Below are 17,667 nucleotides of genomic sequence, written 5' to 3'. Positions count from 1 at the left end.
CATAGTACCAATGCATGGCGGTTACCCTTTTTGGGATCAACTTAGTTCCTGAAGTTTATTTTGTATCACGACTATTTTGTCGTACTCTCATTCTGTGTCGCATTGTCTTATCTGATGCTACCCTTAATGTCATGTAACTGCAAAAATGATATCACCTTAAAGGGTAATATTACATTACAATCACCAACCGTGATCCAGACATCACCAAACTGCAAAAATGATATCACCTTAAAGGGTAATATTACATTACAATCACCAAGCGTGATCCAGACATCACCAAACATTACAACATCACCACCTTGCCCAACATCACTGCATTACCTAACATTACCTTATCTTCTCTCAGGTGGCTTAATAGGTAAACTTTTAATTGTGCGAAGCAAAGATAACTTCTAAATAAATTCATGCATGAAAGGCTCATGCACTGTTCATTGATACCTATTTGGTTCTGCTTGGTTCTGGTTGGTTCACTTTATGCTATTAATATAATAAGAGTGATTCTACTTTGGCTCCCTGATATTGGAAGACAACTTAGCATCTACTGCCTGCTCTCGTGCTTCTTCAAGTTCAGCTTGGCATCAATCATCAGTCCTCCACTACTGCAGGTATATGATGATTGATTTTTAACGAAAAGTTTCTATTCGTTCTATTTTTGTATAAAAAGATTGCACTCCATAGATAGTAATTTGGAAATATGTTTTATCACAATGAATAATTGATAGAAGTAATGAAAACTTGTTGTTTCTTTTTCGTTGGTGTAGGTATTTTATTCTTGCAAATACCGATATTTCGGGAACCACTTGTTCCCTTCATGAGTGCAAACAAGAACTTGCAAGAATAAAATACCTACACCAACGGAAAAGAAACAACAAGTTTTCATTACTTCTATTAATTAATCGTTGGAAACACCGCATAATTTCACTCTGAATGAATAATTGATTTACATTTAAGGCGACCAGCTCTTTCGACGGTTGACAACTAACTGATTTTTAAAAAAACCGGTTGCGAAAACGGATTTTTCGCCGTTGGATTTCCCCTCTCGTGGCGAGTTCGAATACGCCACGGAGAGCACCGGTGGTGGCATCTGTCTGTCTGCGCTACATCACTCCGCCCCCAGATGAAACCTAGCGGAGGTGTAGGTTTAAGGCGGTGGAGGTTGCCTCTCAGCAGACGCAGCAATCCAAAGTCTGTGCGACCCGATCTCTTGTCGAAGACCGGGTCACTTGGAAGCCTTGGGCTATCCCCGTATACCAGCTCCGCGAGGCTGGCAGCAAATTCCTCTCGGCGGGTTGTTCGGAGGCCAACTAGGACGAGAGGCAAGACTTGAGTTCAGGGCGGATCGTCGCAGGCCATAATGGCGGATTTCAGCGTCCGGTGCCACCGATCTAGCATCCCATTGGATTGCGGGTGGTATGCATTAGTCCGCTGGCGTTTGAATCCCAGGAGTTTGCCTAACTTTGAGAAAAGGGTGGACTCGAATTGCATTCCCTGGTCAGTGATGACCACTGCAGGGACGCCAAAGCGAGGTATCCACTCTCGACAGAGGGCTTCGGCACAAGATTGCTCCGTAATGTCCTTCAGAGATATTGCTTCAGGCCACCGTGTAAACCTGTCGATGATTGTGACACAATACTTGAAACCGCGAGTCTCGCAAAGTGCCTTCGATGTCGAGGTGTATTGTTTGGAATCGCTTGGTAGTACGTGGGAATGAGCCTACTTCTTTTCACAGCCGATTTGTCGTCCTGATGCCTGGATGCGCTAAGTCGTGAACTATGTGGAACACTTCCTTGCGAAAGGTGGGCGGGGTCCCTTTTCCGAGTACTCGCAGCAGAGAGAGAGGTTCGAGCCGAAGATGTGGTTGCATTTGAGGCTTTGAAGTAGTGCGTCATCCCCCTGCGCCTTGGCGATAGCCGAGAAGTCGAGTGAGGCGGGGATGTTTACCTCGGAGACACGAGACAAAGCGTCAGGAACTATGTTGTCCGTGCCGGACACGTACTGTATGTCGGACATGAACTGACTTATAAACTTCAGGTGTCGAAGCTGACGAGGGGACGCTTTGTCGGGCTTTTGTTTTAAAGCATACGTGAGAGGCTTATGGTCCGTGAACACTGTGAACGGCCTGCCTTCTATTGGGAAACGGAAGTATTTAATGCTTAAGTACGCGGTGAGCAGTTCTCGATCGTAGGTGCTGTAGTTCCGTTGAGCGGAGTTCAACTGTTTAGAGAAGAAGCTCAACGGCTGCCAGACTTGATTCACCTTTTGGTGAAGAGCAGCACCTACTGCGATGTCAGAGGCATCAACAAAAACAATCTTGTCAAGGAAATGCCAAGAGTGTAACATCAGCCAGTTGTTGTCGGGATTTGTCAAACGCGTGGACAGTCTCTTTAGGCAACACAATCTCTCGTGTGTTTTTTGTTTTAGGGTCAGACAAGTACGCGTTCAAAACGGACTGGTGTTGGGCGGCCTTGGGCAGGAAACGATGAAGTTTATCATGCCAAAAAACCTCCGCAACTCCTTCACAGTTTTCAGACGCGGGAAGTTTGTAATGGCTTGCACCTTGTCTGGGTCGAGCTGTATAGCGTCAGGGGAAATGGAATGGCCGAGTAATCTCACCTGTGTCTGGAGAAAACTGGATTTATCAACGTTTCGGACTAAGCCGGCCTCAAGAAGACGTTGAAAAATGCACTCGAGTTGGGCTAAATGCTCAGACTCTGAGGAAGAAGCGACCAAAACATCATCCAAATACATGAAACAGAAGTCGGGGTTTCGCAAGACCGAGTGAATGAATCTTTGAAAAGTTTGCGCCGCATTGCACAACCCGAAAGTCATCTGTGTGAACTCGAAGAGTCCAAAGGGTGTGCATATTGCCGTCTTTGGAATGTCTTCTGGAGCTACAGGGATTTGGTGATACGCCTTGGCTAAATCCAAGGTCGAAAAGATGCGACAGTTTGCGAGATGATGCGCAAAATTGTGGATGAATGGAATGGGATATCGGTCACGAACAGTCTGTGCGTTTAGTCTTCCCCTCAGGGGCGCCATTCGCCCTTTGGCTTAGGGACCATATGGAGTGGGGAAGACCAAAATCTGGTTGAAGGTCTGCAAATACCCCGTTAGATAAGTTGCTCGAATTCTTTCCGTACAATAGCCAGCTTCTAGGGTGGTAGAGGAAGCACCTTTGAGCAACCCGAATACCGGTAATATTGTTCTTTCTGTGATTTATCACAAGAACCGCATTCCCGGGTACAAGCTAACCATTCATATCCATGATTTGAAGGTATGAATGATTTCACTTCTTTGTATTCCGGGTGCGTTACATTTAAAGCCAGGTTGCCGGCTAAATCAAAAGAAGTTGGCTTCCCTGTTATAGATGATTTCAAAACAAAAGTCTTGATATGGATCTGAAGGATCCAAAGGTAAATAGCCAGAAATGCCCAGTTTGACTGACTTTCATTCAGCAAAAGCTCACCAAATTAAAGCCTTTCCTGACAGCTCCACCCGAGCCACAACCGCAACCATTGCTACAGCATCGACTCTACAATGGGCCAAACTCATTCTAGGGCGCCGATATTGGTTATCAGAATGAAGGAAGCCGCCTTTTGTTGCCCTCTCCAATATCTTCCTAATAGTGTTTAAAAGGCAGATAGGACGAAAATCCTGGCATCCCGGGCGGTTTTTTAGGGCTTTGATAGCAGAAGCAGCTTTTACATTTGCCTTTGCAGGGTAGAAAATATTCATTTCACCATGCACGATTACAAGTTACTAATGAACCATTCGTGTCTAGTCTTAGTAACCATCATAAGAGCTTCATTTGGAATTCTGTCCAAGCCTAGAGTTCTGTTATCTCTGCTGCCAACGCGAATTCCCTCAGGGATCGAGGAGATGTCCTATTAAACCCTACGCTGAGATTCATACTCTTCGTACTGCGAGAAAAGAGCTGCAATTATTTGTAACAAGAGAAGTGTCCTCTTCACTTCAGATTATTTTTGCCTATGAATCATATTTATTAAAAGTTTGTAGCCAATATCCCGCGCGGTTCGTATTACTCTCAAAGCAGAGTTACTTGTGGCAATCCCGTTTGCTTTCCATATAGCCTCTTAAGGCTACTTTAGAGATTTTGGTATTTTTCCTTTAAATAATAACCCCGTGGTGTTTACCAGTAATTTGGCTTTTCTATCGTTGTCATCTTCGGGTCGTCACCACTTTCTATAACCATTTCAGTCGGCTCTCTACCTCATCTTCAAAAGCAGCACTGGAGCACTGCACTGCAATCTGCAATATTAAGAAGATTATTTGGTTATAGAGTGTGCTGCTTCATGTAACCGGTTGATTTTCGTCCTTACAAAACCAGCTCCCAAGAATACCATTGCTTCCTGCATGGCTTGTGATCCACATGCCCGTATAAATGCCTTCTTGCTCAAATAATGCTATCACAATTTTGGTACGGTTCACATATTACCATCATCATCAACGGTGCAACCACCGGTATCCGATTTAGGCCTGCCTTAGTAAGGAACTTCAGACACCCCCGTTTTACGCCGAGGTCCACCAATTCGATAACCCTAAAAGCGGTCTAGTGTCCTCACCTACGTAAATGCTCCATCTCAAGCAGGATCTGCCTCGTCTTTTTTTCTACCATAGGTATTGCCCTTGTAGACTTTCCGGGTTGGATCATACTCATCCATACGGAGGAAGTACCACCGCAACCTGTTGACCTGAATTTTATCCACAAAGAGACGGTCATGGTATCGCTCTTCGATTTCGCTACGAAATCATCTACCCTCATGTAGGGGCCCAAAAATTCTTCGGAGGATTCTTCTCTCGAACGTGGCCAAGAGTTCGCAATTTTGCTTGCTAAGAAACCAAATCTCCGAGGAATACATAAGGACTGGCCAGATCATTGTCTTGTATAGTAAGAGCTTTGACCCTATGATGAGAAGTTTCGAGCAAAACAGTTTTCGTAAGTCGAAATAGGCTCTGTTGGCAGCCAACAACCTTGCGCAGATTTCATCGTCATAGCTGTTATCGGTTGTGATTTTCGACTCTAGATAGAATGGTTCGTTCTTTGGTTTTTTGGCGCTGATGTTGCCACCATGTACTTCGCCCTCCCTTCATTAATGCGCAGCCCGAGATCTCGCGCCACCTGCTCGATCTGGATGAAGGTAGACTGTACATCTCGGGTTGTTCTTCTCATAATGTCGAAATCGTCAGCATAGGCCAGTAGTTGGGTGGATTTGAAGAGGATGGTGCTTCTCGCATTTACATCTGCATCGCCAATCACTTTCTCAAGGGCCAGGTTAAAGAGGACCCTTGTATTAGACCGTTCTCGATGTTGGATGGTTTCGAGAGTGATCCTGCTGCTTTTACCTGGCCTCGCACATCGGTCAAGGTCAGCCTAGTCAGTCTTATCAATTTCGCCGGGATACCGAATTCTCTCATGGCCGTGTATAGTTTTACCCAGGTCATGCCGTCATAGGTGACTTTAAAGTCGATGAAAAGATGGTGCAATTGATGGCCAGTTTTTCCATCGCTTGTCGCAGAGAGAAAATGTGATCTGTGGCTGATTTGCCTGGAGTGAAGCTTCTTTGGTATGAGCCAATGATATTCTGGGCGTATGGGACTATCCGACCTAGCAACATAGCGGAGAATATCTTATGGATAGTACGCAGTAACATGATATCTCTATAATTGCTGCACTGCGTGATATCCCCTTTTTAAGGTTTTGTGTGAAACAAAACCTTATTAGAATCGAGACGGTGTCTGTCTGTCCGTCTGTCCGTCTGTCTGTCTGTCTTTTTTTTTTTTTTTTTTTTTTTTGAGGAGGTGGAAATCTTCAAAAGACACTGGTCTGGACACACCAGCGTGTGGGATTTTTACCCACTAAAACCACCCCCGACTCCCTCCCTGCCCCGCGGAACCACCATAAGGTATTACATCACGGGGCGGAGTCAGCTCACTCTAGCTTAATCCCATTTCTTCTATACGCGGCGCACGTGACCGCGCTTTTCTCCTTTCCTCTGCCTTTCGCAATTTATCTTGAATAGATGCGATCATGGAGTTGACCGCATCCCAATTCTTTTGATGTGCTAGCATTTTCGGTACCAGATTTTCTGGTACCAGCACCTCTCCTAGAGTCTCCTCTAGATTCCTCCTTTCTTCCACAAATCTCGGACAGTGGAAGAATACATGCTCTGGGTCCTCTGGGACTCCATTGCAATTTGGACAATCGGGTGAGGTCTCCAATTTAAACCTGTGAAGGTATTGGAGATATCCTCCGTGTCCCGTGAGAAACTGGGTGAGATTATAATTAATCTCACCGTGTCGTCTCTCCAACCACTCCTTGATGGCAGGAATGAGCCTGTGCGTCCACCGGCCCTTTCCCGAGCGTTCCCATCGCTCTTGCCATCTATTTATGGATCTCTCCCTCTCAGCGTTCTTTGTCCGCGATGAGGAAGAGGTTGGCTTTGCATGGTATATATTCGCCATCTCATCTGCCAAGATGTCAATCGGCATCATTCCAGAGATGACGAATGCTGCATCATCTGAGACAGTCCTGAAGGCAGAGCATACCCTCAAGGCTGTCCTCCTGTAGACTGAACTCAGTTTGGTAGCATTCCCTGACATCCACAACGCCTCCCTCCAAACTGGGGTCGCATAGAGCATGATCGAGGTCACCACCCTGGCTATAAGCAACCTAGAGGTATGCCGTGGCCCTCCCACATTCGGCATCATCCTCGCCAGGGCCATACTAGCAGTGGATGATTTATCACAAATATACTGTAAGTGTTGCTTATAGCTGAGCTTCCTGTCTATCACCACCCCCAAGTATTTGATGGTCGGCTTGGAAGTGATGATATGATTCCCGATTCTAACACAGGCGTAATTTCTCTTCCGGCGCTTCGTGATGAGGACCGCTTCTGTTTTTTCCTCCGCAAGCGTCAAACCAGAGCTCTCCAACCAGCATTTGACAGCACTGATTGCCTCGCTTGAGTATAACTCAGCATCTTCAAGATGCTTTGCGACGACAACCAGTGCAATGTCGTCAGCGTAACCCACCATTGTGGCTTCCTCCGCAAGGGGAAGATTAAGTACATCGTTGTACATGATGTTCCACAGTAGTGGGCCCAATACGGAGCCCTGTGGGACACCGGCGGAAACAACGTACTCCTGCGGTCCGTCATCAGTGTCATACCATAGCCTCCTTTCAGTTAAGTAACTATCGACGATAGCAGCGAGATAGGCGGGAATACAAATCTTCGCTAGGGATTTGCGTATTAGATTCCAATTGGCCGAATTGAATGCATTTTTCACGTCCAGGGTTACTACCGCGCAATATTTGCTGGTACTACTCTTTCCGTGAATTGCATCTTCGGCCAAGCCAGTAACCAATTTGATGGCATCAATGGTTGATCTGGCTTTTCGGAACCCATACTGCCGATCTGAAAGGCCGCCTTGGCCCTCAACAACCGGGAGTAATCTATTATAGATAACCCGCTCTAACATTTTCCCTACTGTGTCCAAAAGACATATGGGTCGGTATGACGATGGTTCACCTGGAGGTTTACCAGGCTTAGGCAGAAGTACCAACTTCTGTCGCTTCCAAGCCGCCGGAAATATTCCTTCGGACATGCACGCTTCAAACAGCTCAGCGAACATGTCCGGCCTGGATTTCACGGCAAGCTTAAGGGCCTTATTCGGCACTCCGTCCAGGCCCGGCGCTTTATTGTCTCCTATTCTGCTGCAGATCTCCAGCAGCTCGTCTCTGGTAACTGGAGGAATTGCCGTCACATTCAGAGGTGGTTGGAATGTGTCGGTGCTCTCCTCTTGCTGGGGGAATAACCCCTGGATGATTTTCAGCGAGAGGGTGGGACACGTGATCTGCGGAGAGGAGCGGCCTCTGAATCGTCCCATCACTATTCTATAAGCACTCCCCCACGGGTTGATGTCCGCTTCTGAACAGAGCTCCTTAAAGCATTTTGTCTTGCTTCGTTGGATGGCGAGTTTGAGGGTTTTGCGGGCTGCCTTATAGGCGCACTCTTTCTGCCCCTGATCGACTCTACCTACCGCCCTCTGAGCCGCTCTTCTGGCTCGGTGGCAGGCTGATCGAAGACCGGTCAGTTCATCATTCCACCAGTAGTTTGGTCTTTTACTGGGGAATGAGCACCTCCTAGGCATAGACGCGTCACATGCTTTGGCGATGCATTGAGCCAGATGGACGGCTCTTTCCGTAGAGGCGCCCGCTATGTCAGGTTGATCTAACCACACCTCTAAGAAGCTCTGCTCATCCAAAGATTTTGCAGACCAGCCTGAAACCTTTTTCGGTTTCGGGCATGATAGCTCTTTGCCCTGTGGCTCGACACATGTCTCAAAGAAGATTGCCTGGTGATCGCTGTGGGTGTAGCGTTCGCTGACGCACCAGGACATACCACGCGCCAGCGCAGGACTGATAAAGGTCAGGTCTACAACCGACCCTGACCCCCCTTTCTGAAAGGTGTTTACGGCACCTTCGTTAGCCAAAACCATGTCCAGCTGCGCAAAAGCCTCTAATAGACTGCGCCCCTTAGCATTTGATTCTCTGCTACCCCACTCTAGGGCCCAAGCATTGAAATCACCAGCAATCACCTTTGGACTTCGTCCCCTTGCGTCGAGAACAAGATTATCAAGCATTTGCTCGAATTCAGGCAGTGTCAAACTTGGTGGGGCGTAGCAGCTGTATACATATACACCACTTATTTTCGCCCACACAAAGCCACTGGCTGCCTGACTTGCAGTACATTGTATGGCTTGTCGACCACAAGCCCATATCGCCGCTCCACCAGTCGAATCTGTGACCCATACGCCACCGTGGCGGTTTCTGTACGGTTCACTTATGATGGCAACCTCCATCTTAGATTCGAACGTGGTCTGCTCAAGTAAATCCTGAGCGACCCTGCAATGATTGAGGTTTATTTGAATAAACCTCATTTTCTCATTGCAGTGAGCGCCTTCCTAAATTCCGGACATTTGGCGCTTCCGGCAATGTGCCGGTTATCCTGTCCCTCTTTGGCTACGCACAATAGGCATTTGGGGTCCCTATTGCACTCTCTGGCAATATGGCCTTTCTCCCCACACCTTCTGCATCGATCGGACCGATCAATGTTGCTGGTGCATGCCTTCGCGAAGTGCCCAAACATGAGGCATTTAAAGCACCTCTTTAGTGAAGTTTGCTCCCTTAAACGGCAAACAACCCATCCAATCCGAACCCTTCCGGCAGCTAACAACATCTGCGCTGCCTCCGCTGGCACTCGTATGGTGGCCGTTTGAGTACCACCATAGGCTTTCCGTAGACCGACAACAGACTCCTCTGTAAGTTCTTTCAACTTGAATTGCTCCTTCAGAGCAGTACAAATTTCTCCTTTCGATGTAACTTCATCGAGATCCTTACATTGTATATAGATCTCATGTTTTTGGGCACGCACTGCGGCATTCTCCCCAAGTGAGTTTTTCACTTGAGTGCGAAAGTCATCAGTTTTGCCACCGCTGGATCTTTTCAGCTCGAACATGAGATCCCCTTTCTGGGTTCTTCGGATTCTGTTAACATTTCCGCTCAGATCTTTTAGGTCGGGATCAGCTTTGACTTTTTGAGTATCTCCGCGTAGGACAGATTGCCCTTACTGGAGATAACAATCGCATCTGGACGAGTTCGCACTTTTGCTTTTCGTTTCGCTTTTTTGTTGGTTACTTTAGTCCATCCATCGTTTTCGCTGGTCTTGGGCTTCGCAACGCTGGTCGAGTTTCCTAGATTCGCTGTATGCTTTCCTCCTTCTGAACTGTTGGTGTTGGTTTTCAGGATGTCCTGTCCGCCTTTTTTTCTCTTAGGCGCCTGCTGATTATTTAAAGGATCCCCCTCTTTTTCACGTACTCGCTTATTTCGCTGGGATTCGATGGTAGTACGGTTAGGCGTCACTTGGGTCGCTTGTGATACTGTTGGCACAGCGGGGTTCGGCGTGTTGTTATTATTCTTCTCCTCCATCTGTGATCTATTATAGAGGACTCTAATGGCCCTCACCATATTCTTTATGGCTTGGTGCACGTTGTGCTTGTCCTTGATAAACTCGGACAGCTCAACTATCTTTTCCCCAAGCTGGGTGAAGGGTAATTCCTCCGGATCGGGACTCCGCTCCTTATAAGCCCCGACAGGGTTACTCCTTTTATACGCTGTTTCACTTTTGCCAGTTACTGATCTTGCCTGTACTTTTTCCTTCATCGCCTTTAGCATTGGTGGAGATCTCAAAGTTGATGAGCTTCTTTTGAATGGATCCTTATTTTGTTCCTGGAGCACCTCTTGCTGTCGCGCATCTTGAACATATGCTGTGGGTGTTGTTACAGTTTTTGTCGTCCAACGATCCATCTTCAGTTCATCCTTGGTTGTTCTTGCTACTGGTGTTCTCGGTAAGGTCGTACTTCGCTTGAACACTTCCTTCTCCAGATCCAAATCACTTGTAACATTATATGCCAAGGTGGCCAAGTTGTCCACCACCGAGGCACTGCGGTCGAGGGATATCGACGACCGGGAGCCCGCTTGCTCACTCCCAAAAGCCGCCGGTACTGGGGTTCCGAGCCCCTGCACCGTAAGTTTACTCCTTCTCTCGTCTTCCATGGTGGTTTTATGTTCTGGGTATCCTTCCCATAGCCATTTTGGTCCACGCACCAGAGATGAGCAAACACTAGCCCATACACAGTCAGAAAAGAAAAGTGCATGAACACATATTTACACATCAATAGGTATGCCCCTATCCGCCACCTGGGGTCGCGCCTGATGGGAGATCTGGCAACTCCTCACAGGTCTGTCTGTCTGTCTGTCTGTCTGTCTGTCTGTCTGTCTGTCACACCCGATTTATTCGGAAACGACTAGACCGATTGTCACGAAAATTGGTGAGAGTATGTAATCTGGTGATCCCTTTATATGCAGTAAGTGGCGCCATCTTGTGTTAAGTTTAAGGGGGGGCTCCCCATACATGTGAATGGAGGGTGCAAATTTTTTTTTCACAGAATGTAGCCATGTAGGGTATCAAATGCAAGGTCTCAATTAGTACTTTTCGAATCTGGTTCAATATTTGATATTAGATGAAACATAGGGGAGTGAGGGTTCAAAATATGACCCACAAAAAGTGTAACAGGTCTCGTTCTCCGAACCTATCCAACCGAAAAATCTGAAAAAAATCACAGTGGTGCATCTCTACGAAATCTAGGCCTCAAAATATATCCGGTTCCGATATATGCACAAATAAAGTTAATAATAGTATATTTCCACATTTTAGAAATTTACCCGGCAACCCCCCTTATGTTCATCGCAGAAGTACAAAATTTGGCATGCGTATAATGAGGAACATAATGCACAGTTTGGTCAAGTTTGAAGAAAATCCAACTATTATTAACTAAGTTATAGGGGGTGAAACTTTACAATTTTTTGTGAATTTCGTGCACTCTACAACCTGCATGACGTCATCATCACATATCAATTCGTCAATACCACAACGAAATGAGCTCTTATGAATTGGGTCGCAGAGAATTATTTTGTTTTAGTTTTTTAGTCACTTGTATATGAATATCAATTACTCCAACGAGACATGTGTGTAAGTAGGTATATAGTATATGCGTGCTAATGGACTTTGCGGGTAGTGCCTAATTCAGATATATATAAGAAGTAAATCGGAAATATGGGTACGATCAATTTATATACGTGCATATATGTGTACAGTATTCGGTAATAGGCAGTTTGTTTGTTTAGGGTGAGTGTGATATCTATGGCTGTAATATGTACGTATGTCTCGTAGTTTGGAAAAATATGAAGGATTATGTTGAATTTGTAGCTATATACGGACGGAAAAATGTGCGTTGAAGTTTCTCACCTAAGATGAACACAAAACCTTTATACCCGAAGCGCGAGCTTCCGGTATTCCGACTTGTTTCTGTATGGCACAGATAATGCCTCGTTGTCAGTCGTGAGGCATTTATTCGCTTTCTCACACTTTGAGCATGAGCTGATAAACCGTTTGGTGTAGTTGCCCGCCACCGCCATATTTAACCAATTCGGCTGTAATTCCATCGGCTCCTGGCGACTTATGGTTTCTAAGCCGATGGGTTGCCCAGACTGTTTTTTCCATGCTTGGTGGTGGCAGCATTTGTTGTTGTCTTCAATTGGCGGGACCTCCAACTCGCCGATATTATGGTTATTGAGCAGCTCTCAAAATAGTCAATTCATCGCTCCAATATGCCCATTCTGTCGAAAATGTTTGTGATCGTATTAATGATAACGTCCTTCAGGTGATTGTCAAGATCATTTGTTGACGGCATCCATTTCCCTCTTATAGGTGTTACGGAGGATTGTGATGTGAATGGCTTCAGTATTCACTCTCACCTGATTGTCAGAGGGGTTTGTAGGCGGTTTTATTATTCGTGCCACGAGCACTATGCCAACGAGATAGATGTTCTGACATTCATCAACGCTGAGAGGTGGCCACGTTCAATAAGCACGTGGTCAATTTAGTTGGAAGTGGTCCCGTCTAGAGAGGCCCACGTATGTTTGTAGACCGCTTTCCGCGCAAGCCAGATACTCCCAACAACCATTTCGTGCGATACTACTAACTGAATAACTGGCAGTTCGGTATTATTGGTATCCTTATGTAAGCTATGGGAGCCGACGTATCCCCTGAATACGGGCTCCGTCTCTACTTGACTGTTAAAATACTCATCATATTTGGGACAGGCTTCGAGGGTCCGTTTAACTGCCTCGTAGAAGGTATCCTTCTTCGACTCTGCAGTCTCCTCTGTAGGGGCGTGAACGTTTATATATTTTATATTTCTGAATTTGCCTCGCAAACGCAGAATGCATAGCCTATTTGAATCAGGAACTGATAATTATTGCAATGAAGGTCAAATTTAGGCAAAAGTTCATGACTTATTAAGTACTTTGAGGAACTACAAACCAAAATTGTCCAATAGATACTTTAAGCAATAATAGCTACAAATCAACGGAATTAGAATTGTTTGTTGAAGGCTTGGAACAGAGAAACTTTATCAAAACTGGATTAATTATGTAATTTCAGAGGGTTGGCATAATTTTCAGCTGAGAGGGTCATAAATTGTTAGGCGACGTGGCGCTGCGTTCTAGGTGGCCGTCGCCAGGACCCCTCGTGATCTAGTTTTTTGCAGTAGGCGTGCATTTACATTGGAGCGTACATCTGGTAGCTTTTTCGCCGAATCTATGATGGTACCAACAAATGCTTGGGTCCGTAAGCTGTCCTGACGACCTGCTACTCGACCGCCCTTTTCGGGCGGTTGATCGCGAGCGAGCTCGTGAACTGCTGCCCGAAAGCTGAACGTCCACCTCATTTCCGTTATGCTGGCCACAAGACTGGCCATCTCGCGCTTCAACTCGCCTATTTCTTCTGAAGGCTGGTGAACGGCCGCTATCATGGGACGCGCGTGCACCTCATGCACCTTATGAGCCGCAGCTGCCAGCGCCTCCAAAGAACCGGAGACGCACGCGACAACCGCCTGGGTGCTCTCCGGAAGCCGTCGCAGCCAGAGCGACTTCGTCAAGTCGTCATCAATCGTGCTCCCACTCAATTACCTCATTTCGCGAAGCAATTGGCCGGGAGTTCGATCGCCTAACGTCAAACCTGCCAGTAAGTGATCCAGGTTAGCTGGCTCATTCACCGACAGGCGCTTAATTAGCTCCGTTTTTAGTACATTGTAAGGGGCCGTTTTGACAATGTCTGCCACCAGGAGGATGGTCTCCTCAACCAAACCTACAATGGCATGGTTGAATTTGGTCGCGTCCGCTGTGATTCCGGGCATCTGGAATTGCGCCTCCAGATGGACGAACCACAGCTCCGGGTTCCTTCCCTAAAAAGAGGGGACGCTCACAGCGAGGGCGGTCACTTGAGGGTCCCATGGGCTTGCTACGTCTGTGTTGTCAAGCGAACGCTTGAAGCGCAGACCAAAAATGAAAACTCGACCATGAGTACGCCAACGACGAATTTAAAAAAATATCCTCGCTGTCTCTTGGGGCGGTTCCATAATTATTTTTGAGGTTGGGGTTCCTGATCCTGGCACTCGTCGAGGGAGTTTTCGGACTGATGCTATCTGCTGAGAATTGAACTGCTACTGTGTTCCTGGCGGCAAGCCGTCTCGTTGGCTTTTCTTTTGAGACTGCACTGAGCTGAGGACCTATATCAGGTTCCCGCTGTGTGGCTGCGGGTCGGGAACGACGGAGCACTCGCACTCAGCTTCTGTCTGCTGGGCTAGGACTCGAATGCGAATTCGGCTGCACGGTTCTGCCTGGTCAGCTTCCGTCTGTCGATCGGTGTTCTGCCAACGCGGATTTGCAGGAAAATTGCGAGTTCACTTCAAAAACGAAAACACGTGCACACCAAAATTCTTCGTCTTCGCTCGGTTGCGGACAACTCGGTCGCACTGGGGCTTTCCTCTCGGCTTAGAGCAAGATTTCTCTCACTGTCGAGGAAAATTTATTCGGCGGGGGCTGCTTTATTCCGAAAATAAAATCTTGAGCGTGCCGAGTTCGGGGTGACCAATTTTGTGGTCCTTAAAGCCCGTCAGCAGTTTGCAGATTTCAAATGTTGACGCTTTATTTCACATTGCAGGAGTAACCAATCGAATCAAACATTTGCAAGGCCTACTACGCCGCGGAGAGCACAGGTGGTGGCATCTGTCTGTCGAATTAACAGCATTCGAAATAGATTTCGAACCTTGCTGCGCCACACTTCCTCCCTACCACCCTGCTTGCATTCTGATTACGTCTGATATGACTTTCTTTACATACGGATACGGAGAATCGTATACATATAATAGTAACGAGAATCAATATGCTTTATTATCCACTTCTTTGCCAACATTGCCAACATTAATTTACTGCCTAAAATTTTTCATGAAACCCGAAAATGAATGCTGTGGCCATGAAAGAGTTTCGTCCTTATCAATGACCCTCTCCGGCTGTGCTTGCTTAATTTTACTCACTTGCAACAATGCAGTGTTTTCTTACTTCGACTCTACGGACATTACCCATTGCATCACAACCATAATTTACCTAGTGCAAACATTTTTAGAGGACCTTTCCGAAACTTGATATCCATTTTTACTTCCTTTGAGAACGTCTTGAAACTTGCTTCCTTAGATACCACTTTCATTTCTTACCTTCTTGTTCCTCTAAGGACATTATGGTGTTGGAATTATTTTTTTTATTGCCTGCTCAGATTATTAAAGAAGTGATTGCCACTCTCATTCAGAATGCTTTGATGTAGAAAAGAACATGAAAGAATGTCTAGTACTTAATTCCATCAATAAACTCAATATAATCCTTTAAAACGATGCCAATTATTCATGTGGTGCTCATCACCCTCATCGAGCTCTTCATCAACATCAACATAATAAATGTAACATTTCATACGAGCATCTGCCGAGTTTCATGTTAAATGAAGCCAATCAACAAAAACTCCGGGAAAAGTGAGATAAACCAGGGACTAATGAAGTTGAATGACGGGAAAACTTGCACGGAGCGAGGAAGGAAATTCTGTATTTGCCCATATATGTAGGAAGATACTCGTACATATCCATATGTAAGTGCTATGCCATGGATACAAAAGCATATGAGTTTTTGCATGGCCCATCGAATAAATTTGGTCACATGGTATTCTCAATGCCTCCCCATTTGTTATTTTTGGAGGTGTTCCAGACGTGGAAAATTTTTTTTGATCAATGCAGGCTTGTATCCAGATACATACACGATAGTATGTGCATATCCTATGGGAGCTCATATTAAAAGTATTATTTTCAGAGGAGGATTTCATTACAACAATTTGATTTCACTTATTGAAAGTGACTTGCAGCTCAAAAAGTTAATTCCCAAATAAGCTTATTATAGTAAATGCAATGAACCCCGATGCCCTGAAACTTTTTGAATATCCTGGTGGAGCTTTATTCATTTCATCTCAAATATTCAATATTATATTTTTTAATTGGATGGTCCTCCCTTCTCGGCGCGATTTTACTTTTCCCTTTTGATACTTTCCGTCTTTTGTCAAAGTATAGAGCTCCGCCAGATCCTTTCCGGTTAGTAGCTAGTATATTCGTCTTGTGCAATGGGATAATATTCGATACACATACTTTTCCCTCCTTTTTAAGGTTATCTTGGAGTAGGTGGTTTAGTTCTGTGGCGTAGAGTTGGTTGGTTCTGCAGAGAATCAGCTTACCTCCGATCCCTAATGCTTGAGGCAGGATATTGGAACTGCTTGGTTTTCATGGTTTCTTACACGGATAATTACGTTATATGTAACAATTTAATATTCCAACTTTAGGAACGATTTCAAAAATTTGTCAATTTACTAGTTGTGGTTGTTGTTCAAATATCATTGAGACTTTAAATGAAGAGATAAAAATCAAATCTAAAGTTTATGCATACATACATAGTTTCGTTTTGAGATGAATGAGCATCGAATTTATAGTACATGGCGGGTATTGGAAAGGAACCCTAAAAACTCCGCAGGTTGCTATGAATGATTGTCCTATATATGTATGTTTATGAAGTGTCTATCGTCGAAAAAAGTTTCTGCAGATGAGATGAGGGTTGTTGTTGTTTCTTAAGAATACACAGTTTCGTGCTTAGGTTAGTGTTTCCTGTTCGCTCCTTAGTGGAGTATAGGGCATACACAGTCGGACTGTGCCTTATTTTCATTACCATCATTTGTGTCCGGATAGCTCAGTGGTTAGAGCACTAGGCTGTCATACGGAAGGTCGCGGTTCAAATCTCACTGGTGGCAGTGGAATTTGCATCGTGATTTGACGTCGGATACCAGTCAACTCAGCTGTGAATGAGTACCTGAGTCAAATCAGGGTAATAATCTCGGGCGAGCGCAATGCTGACCACATTGCCTCCTAGTGTACCGTTACGGTCTTGAATGAAAGTGCTCTAACACACTTCAAGGCCCTGATCCAATATGGATTGTTGCGCCAACGATTATTATTATTATTATCATTTGTAAGCTGTGCACGTGATGAGCTCACAGCAGCGGAATAAACTCAAGACGAACACAGAAACCCATGACGATTGGGATTCGTACCCAGAACAGTGAGATTGGGAATCTGACGCTCTACTTCTTCCACCAACGCCCCCCAAATGATGATAAAGGCTAGTCTGTCTAAGGTCGGAGTCCTTGGGATCCAAAGAGCCTAAGCTTTTGTGACAATCTTTTCCGAGTTCGTTAAAAGGGGAATACGAATGTGTCTCACATATAAGCAATTAAGTTTTTTTATATATTTTATTATGATTAAACTCCAGTAATCGTCTATCTGCCTACACACCACACGCATTTTTCTAGAAAACGGGCAAATTAAATGCAACAAAATTTTGGGAATATACAAATACTAACAAAATCCACATATGCAGCGAGTGTCATGGCATTATGTGAAGTTTAGGAGGGGAACCCCCATACTTTTAAATGGACCGGTAAATCCCCCTGGAAGGAATAGTACAGCACTTAATACTGGAAAGTTTCGTGAAAATCCCACCACGATAAACGAAGTTCTACATTGTAATCTGATTGTACACTCTCATAAGGTACATTCAATTATAAATCACTTTCCTTCCTACGAACAATGCAAACTCCTTTA

At 45.4% G+C, this 17,667-nt stretch overlaps 1 protein-coding gene across 5 annotated transcripts in view; it reads left to right on the top strand.

Annotated features, from left to right (window-relative positions):
• Positions 1 to 17,667, top strand: part of LOC119657248 — a 302,733-nt gene that overhangs the window by 192,778 nt on the left and 92,288 nt on the right. The window lies entirely within an intron of this gene.

The sequence above is a fragment of the Hermetia illucens genome, chromosome 1 (assembly GCF_905115235.1).
Source record: "Hermetia illucens chromosome 1, iHerIll2.2.curated.20191125, whole genome shotgun sequence".
NCBI lineage: Eukaryota > Metazoa > Arthropoda > Insecta > Diptera > Stratiomyidae > Hermetia > Hermetia illucens.
Note: the sequence above shows the minus strand (reverse complement) of the source record. Positions and strands in the feature narration are given on the sequence as shown.